This window comes from Ambystoma mexicanum, chromosome 4q (genome assembly GCF_040938575.1).
Source record: "Ambystoma mexicanum isolate Mex_15411 chromosome 4q, UKY_AmexF1_1, whole genome shotgun sequence".
NCBI classification, from domain to species: domain Eukaryota; kingdom Metazoa; phylum Chordata; class Amphibia; order Caudata; family Ambystomatidae; genus Ambystoma; species Ambystoma mexicanum.
The window spans coordinates 387285832-387293935 of record NC_090928.1 but is presented as its reverse complement, the minus strand read 5'-3'; positions in this window follow the sequence as shown (position 1 = coordinate 387293935).

The following is an 8104-nucleotide window of genomic DNA, read 5'->3' as shown; positions in this document are numbered from 1 at the left end:
AAGTCTGCAGATGCATATCCGCACTTTTCACATTTTGCTGATTGGTCTGATTGTTTTTTGTTCTTTTTTGGGGGGGGTGAAATACATCTGATGTAGATAGTTAAAGTGTATTTGCTTTAGGCGAGAATGAACGGCTATTTTTTGGGTTTGTTTTAATATGTATGTCCATTCCTCGTCTGGTATTGTTAGCTGTAGGGACCTCTCCCATCTCGTTTTTGTGCGAGTATCGATGGAAACCGTGTCTGATATGATGGATTTATAGATCTGTGACACTAGTCTGCCCTCACCCTGAGCCTTGATCATGTTGTGTAGCAACTGCCAAGTTCGAGGTTGTTGCGGGAATGTAGGAAATAAGGCCTGTACAGTATATCTGGTTCTAATGTAGATGAACGTATCTAGGGGTGTGTTCCCTCCTCTTTCAGTTGCTTTTTGGGGTGTGATAAAGGAGCCTTCACTGAACAGGTCACCAAGTGATTTTATCTGTAGCTTTTCAACCCATTGATGGAAGACCTTTTCAGAAGTTAAGGGAATCCCTGGAATAAATTTGATTGGAAGGAGGGGAGAATATCTCACCTGAACATTGTATTTGCATGCAAGTTTTTTCCATACCCCGTATGTCGCTAGAGCCACGTTCATCGTGTTAATAGGCACTGGGAGCTGACTAATGATCACGGCCCTTAATAGATTGGGCATTGCCAATGCCCGTTCTATCTGCATGTGTGGTCTGATAAACTGTGTGGCATACCAAAAGCTGAGGAATTACGCCTCGGCCGCCCAGAAATATTTTCCTAAATCAGGGAGAGCCAGTCCACCACTAGACACTGGGAGAATCAGCGTTGAGTGGGTGACTCTGGCTGGTTTGCCCGCCCATAGTAGGTCGAGAACTAGGCTTTGAATTTTTTTTAGAAAGGATTGTGGGATCAAAATTGGGATATTGGAGAATAGGTATAGTCATTTTGGCAATATCACCATCTTGACTAGGGAGGCTCTCCCCCATGTCAGTGGGAGTGATTTCCAGTGTTTTATTGTTTCTTGCAGTTTTTGCTACCGCTTCATAGTTGTCTTGGAAAACCTTGTGGTAGTTTAGCGACATCAGTATTCACAGGTATCGCACCTTTGATGTCTCCCATGCAAAGTTGTAATCGTCAGTGAATGGTTTGGTACTTGGAGTGAGTGGGAATATAATTGATTTTGTATGGTTAATTTTTAAACCCGATATTGCTCCAAACTTGATTACTTCACTCATAATTGGGTTAGGATTCTCTTCGGGATCTCGTACAAATAGCGCCACATCATCAGCATATAAAGAAATAATCAGCATGTGTGGGCCAACGGTGAGGCCCTTGTGCAGTTGTTGGGATTGAAGATTTGACGCTAGTGGGTCCATTATTAAGGCAAAAATTAATGCAGAGAGCAGGCAACCTTGTCTAGTGCCTCGTTGTAACTTAATGGGGGAGGATCTTGCCGATCCCACCAGTATGGTAGCCTGGGGGTCGCTGTATAGTAGGGAAACGAGTTTAATGAATCGGGCGCCCCGGCCCATCTGAGTAAGTATGGCGAACAGGAAGGGCCATTCTACAGAGTCGAATGCCTTTTCGGCATCAAGTAGGACCGCAACAGCCTGGCAGGTGGGGTCAAGGGCCTTGGTGATACCAAACAGCCTCCTGATGCCGAACGTCGTGCAGCGCCCGGGCACAAATCCTGCCTGGTCCGCGAGCATGGGGAGATGGGTCTATAGGATGCGCACTCTTCTGGGGGTTTGCCTGCCTTATGTAAAAGGATGATGTTGGCCTCGCGGGATGATTGTGGCAAGGAGCCTGTTTCTAGCGCTTCGGAGTATACCTCTGCGAGTAAAGGGGCTATAGTTTCCACAAAGGCTTTATAAAATTCCCCGGTTAGACCATCGGGTCCTGGGGCTTTGGTGTTTGGGAGGGTTTTAATGACTTCTACGATTTCCTCTGGTGTAATGAGTTCATTAAGGGGTTCCCGCAGCTCTCTTTCTACCCAATAAAGTTCAGCGTCTTCGAGGTACCTATGTAGTACGTCTGAATCTGAGGTGTATTTAGAGGAGTATAGGTCTTGATAGAAGGTTTGGAATTCCTCAGCAGTTTCTTCATCTGTGTGCACCATTGTGCCATGTTTAGAGTGTATCCTCTCGACCATCGTTGGTTTCCTGTCGGCTCTAATCAATCTTGCGAGGAGCGCTCCAGGCCTCTGGCCTTCGCCGTATTGGCGGACTTGGCTGTTACGACCTAAAAATTTCAGTTCTCGTTCCGTGGTGGTCTTGAAGATTTGTAGCTCTTCCTCGAGTGCTGCTTGGGTGCATGGGTCACTCTTGTTGGAGAGTTTGAGTTCAAGTTGTTTCAATTTTTCTTCACTAGTGGTGAGTACCTGCCGGATCAGCTTAATGATACCGTTCTCCTTGGCAAGGCAAACTCCTCTCACAAAACATTTCAGCGTTTCCCAGATTGTGCTTGGAGACATTCCCGTGCCCAGGTTTATGTCTAAAAAGGTTGATATTTCCTCACGGAGTACGGATGTAAACACTTGGTCTTGTAGGGATCCAGGTTTGAAGCGCCACTGCAGCAGGCTGAAGTGGCTCGCAGAGACACTCGTGCTTGGAGGGCTAGGAGAGGAGATCTGAGCCTTTGTCCTCAGTTGTGCTCCTCGATTTTGGTATCCCTGCCGGGTAGGAGTCTGGTGGGGGTGATGTAGATACGCGTCTCTCTGGTGGTGGAGAGTCGCCAGGAGATTCGGGCCAAAGGCACTGGGTCGTGGGTGCCCTCTGGAGGGGGGTATGTTCAGCGTAGAGGGTTTGGATGGATATAATAGTCCAGCTGGTAGAGGTGGCTATACAGAAAGGGGGGGGGGAAGAGTGGCGCAGATGAGGAGAGGATTCCTTGAGGGAATATGGGGATTTAGGGTGGTCTCCTTCAGTCTGCTCCCCACCTTAGGGTTGAGGTGGGCCGCAGGGCGTCAGTTTCTGCTCTCTCTCTCTGCCTCACTGGATCCTCTCTGGTGCTCTGCTGCCCTAAGGCACTTGCCGTAATTTCTGCGCTGTGCAGGGCTGGGTGGGTGGCATGGATGAGTGGGTAGCTATGTTTGTTTCCTCTGCCCCAGCCGCCGCCTGGAGTGGAGCTAGGATAGGTGCGGCTCTCTGAAGCTCATCAGCGGTCTCTGGGTCTGCGTGGTTGTCTCCGCCGGGTTTAATGCAGCATATGTGCTGGCCACAGGCTTTGGGGGAGGTAGGGCCACAGAGGGGGGATATGTTTCTTAGTGCCTTGGTTTAGGGCTGGGCCAGGCCAGGCTTGATTGCGCTGGGGGGAGCTTGTGCAGGGCTGCAGAGAGTACAACAGGCTTTCCCCCCAGCGCGCTCCGTACCTGTTGCCAGCGTGTGTCTGCTGGGCACACTTTCTCATTCAAATCCGCTTCGTTCTCGCTGTGCCGGGTCTTCGCTGTGCGGGGAGGGGAGAGGAGAGGGGAGGGGAACGGAACCTCCGTACTCTGCTCCTGTTCTGTGGTCTTTGGTCCGGCTCCCAGGTGCCCCGCGCTGCATCGGCCAGAGCCGGCGAAAGGGGAGGGGGAGCCGGGAGGCGGCGTGGATCAGCTCCTTGTCTCGAGGCTTCCCTGCACGGGTGAGCAGACGATCACTGGGCTCTCTTATGGGTCTGCGCGGGCCCTGGATGTTCGCCCCCGGTCTGGGCCGCTGTTGCCTCGGCAGGCAGGTTAGAGTGGTCGGGGGAGAGGGGAGGTCCACTCCGACCTCAGCCCGGAGTTTGCAGGTGTTCTTCTCAACTCTGTCTCCCGCGGTTCATGCGAGGGATAGGCAGGTCTCCCTCACTCAGCTGCAGCCGTGGTCCTGGTGGTCTGTGCTCGCAGGGGGTTCCCCGCAGGCCTGTGTGTTTCTTCCGGGTACGGGTGCAGGGGGGAGGCTGAGTTTTGTTCCTCCGGACCTCCTTTTTTGCCCCAAACCACACGGGGTGGTAGAGCAGGGTCTGATGGCACGGTTGGTCGACAGTCCGAGTAGGTTTAACCGAAATTTACGGATGATTGAGCTGGGTTAATTTTAGGCTGTGTGGGAGCTCACTAGGAAGCGGCCATCTTGGTTGGCCCTCTAGCGCCCTCTATTTGTATATCTTTTTAAACATAACTTAGAAGTGTAATTAGTTTTAGGGTTAGGTATATTAATGAATAACAGTTTGGCCATAGTTTAGTAGGCCCAGGGCAGACTAGACAGACGTAATTTTTTAGTTGTTTGAAAGGCCACAGCTCACATTAGAATTGAAGTTCTGCTGGCACTCACAGAAATGCTAGATCATCTCACCAAGGGTGAGACACCAAAAAGCCCACAGTATCTAATTAATTGTTGCATAAGGAAAGGTTTCTCATGGGAAGAGAACTGCTGCCGAATGCCAGATGCAGACCCACACGATCATTTGAAGGACATCAGACTGGGAACCAAGGCCCCCGGCAGCAAGTACAACAGCAAAAGAGAATTAAATAGGAGCTTGGGCCAAAACACAAAAAAGGCAGGACTTGAAAAAACTGAGATCGATCATGCAAACATCCCCCGAGTATATCACAGGAAAAACCAAAATTCAAGCCTGCTACAAGGAATTTGTTAGATCAATCAAGCGAGAGGCTCATATTGCTTCTAACCTAGCGATACTCCAAACACTGGTGGGAAACAATCACGCAAACATTTGGACGACCGTTAGGGAAACCGTGGATGGCTCCCCTAGTCACATGGGTTGTGAGATACCAAATACCATGGCTGGCATACCTGAGTGAGAAATTTGCTTTGCCTGTGGGGGATGTTGAGTGCCCTTCTCTTGAAATGGGTCAGAGGGACTGTGGCGCGTGTCCTTGGGGGGGAGAAGATATACTGTGAGCCATAGGGAAAGCCAAATCCTCCAGAGCTCCAGGCACTGATGGAATTCCCCAGATGCTCCTAAAGCAAGATCTGGAGGTAGGGTTGAAGCCTCTACTGACCTAATTTGAGAGCATTTACCAAACTGGTAGGGTCCCCAGCACCTGGCAGCAATCAGTTATTATACCAATCTATAAACAGGGCGACAAAGCTGACCCAAAGAATTTTAGGCCAATTGCTCTTCTGGACGCACCAAGCAAAATGTTTGCTTTTTTGCTACTTAGAGATCTCTCACAGAAGATAAAATCATTGAATCTACTCTTTAGGTATCAGGTGGGGTTTCATTCGGGAATGGGGACTTCCCTAAATGCCACAATAATTTCCGACATATCGGCAGCAGTAAAAAGAGGAGTGATGGGCATCTATAGATATGTCTAATGCCTTTGACACAGTGAGACGGGCTACCTTATGGAAGAAACTTCTGAGAGGAAATGTCCCTGTGAGAAAGGTGCAGATTGTTACCTTGTTGCATAGCAACTCCTCTTTGAGGGTTAGGTTGATCAGGGAGGGGGCCATCTTGGCACCTGTCCCCAACTTTGTGGGACTTAGGGATGTGTAGCGGTCCGCACCCTTTTCAACCTCTATGGTCGGATCTGGCCTTGGTATGGGAGACGGGAGTTACAAACCCTGTAAAAATGGGGACACTGATTCTGGACTGGCTAGCCTTTGCAGATGACATTATCCTTTTCGATAAGACCCCGAATGGACTCCATCCAAAGCTACCCCTTTTACATCACTATCCTGCCCAAAACAGCCTAAATATTAATGGGTAAAAATCCAAAGTGGTTTTCTTTTCGACTAGAAACGGCCCAAATCCTTTGTGTGGAAAGTGGGGGAACAACCCCCTGAAGAGGTAATGTCTATGTGATATCTAGGCTATAATATGACTGTCTGTGGGGGCTTGGAATGCTCTCTTCATGGGAGGTTTTCTGCCCCTCTTAGCTTAGCAAAAATGAAATGTACTCTCAGTTATGCCAGTACTCCTTGATCAAACTTTATACACAGAAGGTCGAACCAACACTTTAAAATGGCCTCAACATTGTACTGTTTGATATGGGGACATCCCTTAACATAATCCAGAGTCGGCTTTAGAAAATAACTTTGGGCCTGAACAATTCTGTACCTAACTCGGTGGTGAGACACGAGTTGGGTCTTATCTCTTTGGCAGCAAGGGCTGTTGAAGCTTGCCGAATATGCTGAGTTCCTAAATCCCCCTCACAACTCTCTTTACCAATGTCTGGGTGACCTGTCAAGCCTACAGACAGCGACCACACTAAATGAATTTAAGGCTAACATATGCAGAATTCTGCACTGGATAGGCTCATCAGAAGATTAACTAAAAGTCACTCCTGCGGTGGTTAAGAGGAAATTGTTTACAGCTGATTGGACCGAAAACCTGGATTTGCTATCTACTCTTTCTCTCTATAGAGAATATGCAAAATTTAGGAGAAGAAGAGTGGACATTCTGATGTACGTTTCCCTGCCCAAAAATGTGTGGGGGTTTGTCTACGCGTTTGCCGAGATCAATTCGCAACTCTTGAGCGGAAGAGCAAATGGGATGAGTCAGTGAAGAGTAGCGATTGCTGGTTATGTTTGGAGAAGTCAGAGGAAACGCTAAAACATATTGTTCTGCATTGTACGGCCTTTGGGGAGGAAAGAGATCGCTACCCTGATGCATCAACTTTGTCTGAAATATTTTGGGTTAGGCTGATGTGGGGCAACACGGTGAAAGTGATCCTGGCTTTCCATGTTTTTTTATGTGTATTTTTAAAGAAGTTAGATGAATTCTAATGTGAAAAGAAATCTTTTTTTGTATTCAAATCAAATGTATTTAGCAGACAGCTTTAAGTAAGTGACATTTTCATGTCATTGTCTTGTGCATGATTTTGTTGTGAAAGGCTTATTTTTGTAAGCTATAACACAATCATAAAACAAAAGAGATAGGAGAAATGGGGTTTCTCCAACCGTGTCCTGCACTGTTTATTTTACCTAAGAGCTGGCACGATCCAAGAGAGGAGACAGGGACCAAACAGGTGCAGGTGGGGTGAGGGAAGAGGGGAATCAGTCAGAGACCTGGAATATGGTGTTTCAGAAGCTGTAACAATGCCCCTGACCTTGGTGCTGTTCACTCTCTATTGGATAGGTTTGGTGGGATGATGTGGCTCATGCTTTCTTGCTTTCTCCACCAAAGGGGTCCAATCCTCATTGACGAATTTGTCAACCAACGACAAGCCAGAGTTTATGCAGGTCAGCAGATAAAGATGTAATTGAGGTAACTCTTGAGGGTCTTGACATTATGAAGAGGTGTTTCAGGGTGGTGTTCCATGATTTTTTTTTATCCAATCAAAGCATGTAATGTATAAGAATGTACAGGGGTTCTGTGATAACCCACCAATTATATTTTAGCACATCCCCAAAATTGTAATGATTGACAAAGGATGCTGATTTGAGTGTATAAATACTTTAGTGCTTCTGGGTGGAGTTGAGAATGTATTACAGTTCAGGTCCATATTGCTGTTTGTTCTTCCAGTCGACCGTTCAATAAAGCTGGGTTTTTTCTTGCACAGAGTATACTGCTTTTCAATTACTTTTTGTATTCTTTCCTTGGATTGCCCCTGAAGACCCCTGGTCTACATTTGGTGTCCCCAGTGAGATAACAGGTCTTCACCGTAGGGCTGAGTGCTCTCTGCCGCACTCTGTGGAGGGGCGGTGCAACCCGTCAAGACCAGATAAAGTGTGCTCACGAGGAGGTCCAGCAGACGAGAGTTCACGAATTGTCTGCCTGATCCCAGGGAGCCTGCTGCGACTGAAGGAAGTGCAGACCGGTGAGGAGAGACTCAGCGCTGAGAGTATTCGGATGTCCTAGAGTGCATGAATACCTTGACGGCGTGTTCGCGTTTATTTAAATGATATGTTGTTGTATTGAGGTTGATGGAATTTTGGATTTATTAGAAGACCTGATGCCATAGTAGTGTTGCAAGGGATCTCCACATAGGCAAAGGTGGCATTGCTTTAATTATTTTTTATTTGTATTAGTGATATGAACATGATAGTAGCAAAGGATCTCTTAGTCTTGCTTTTTTTGATTGAGGAAAGGTATGTCATTTGTAGTTCAAGTGTTGTGGAATCTTCAAGAGAGAGAAAAGGCTGTATGCTGTGTAGAAGTCAAAAGGG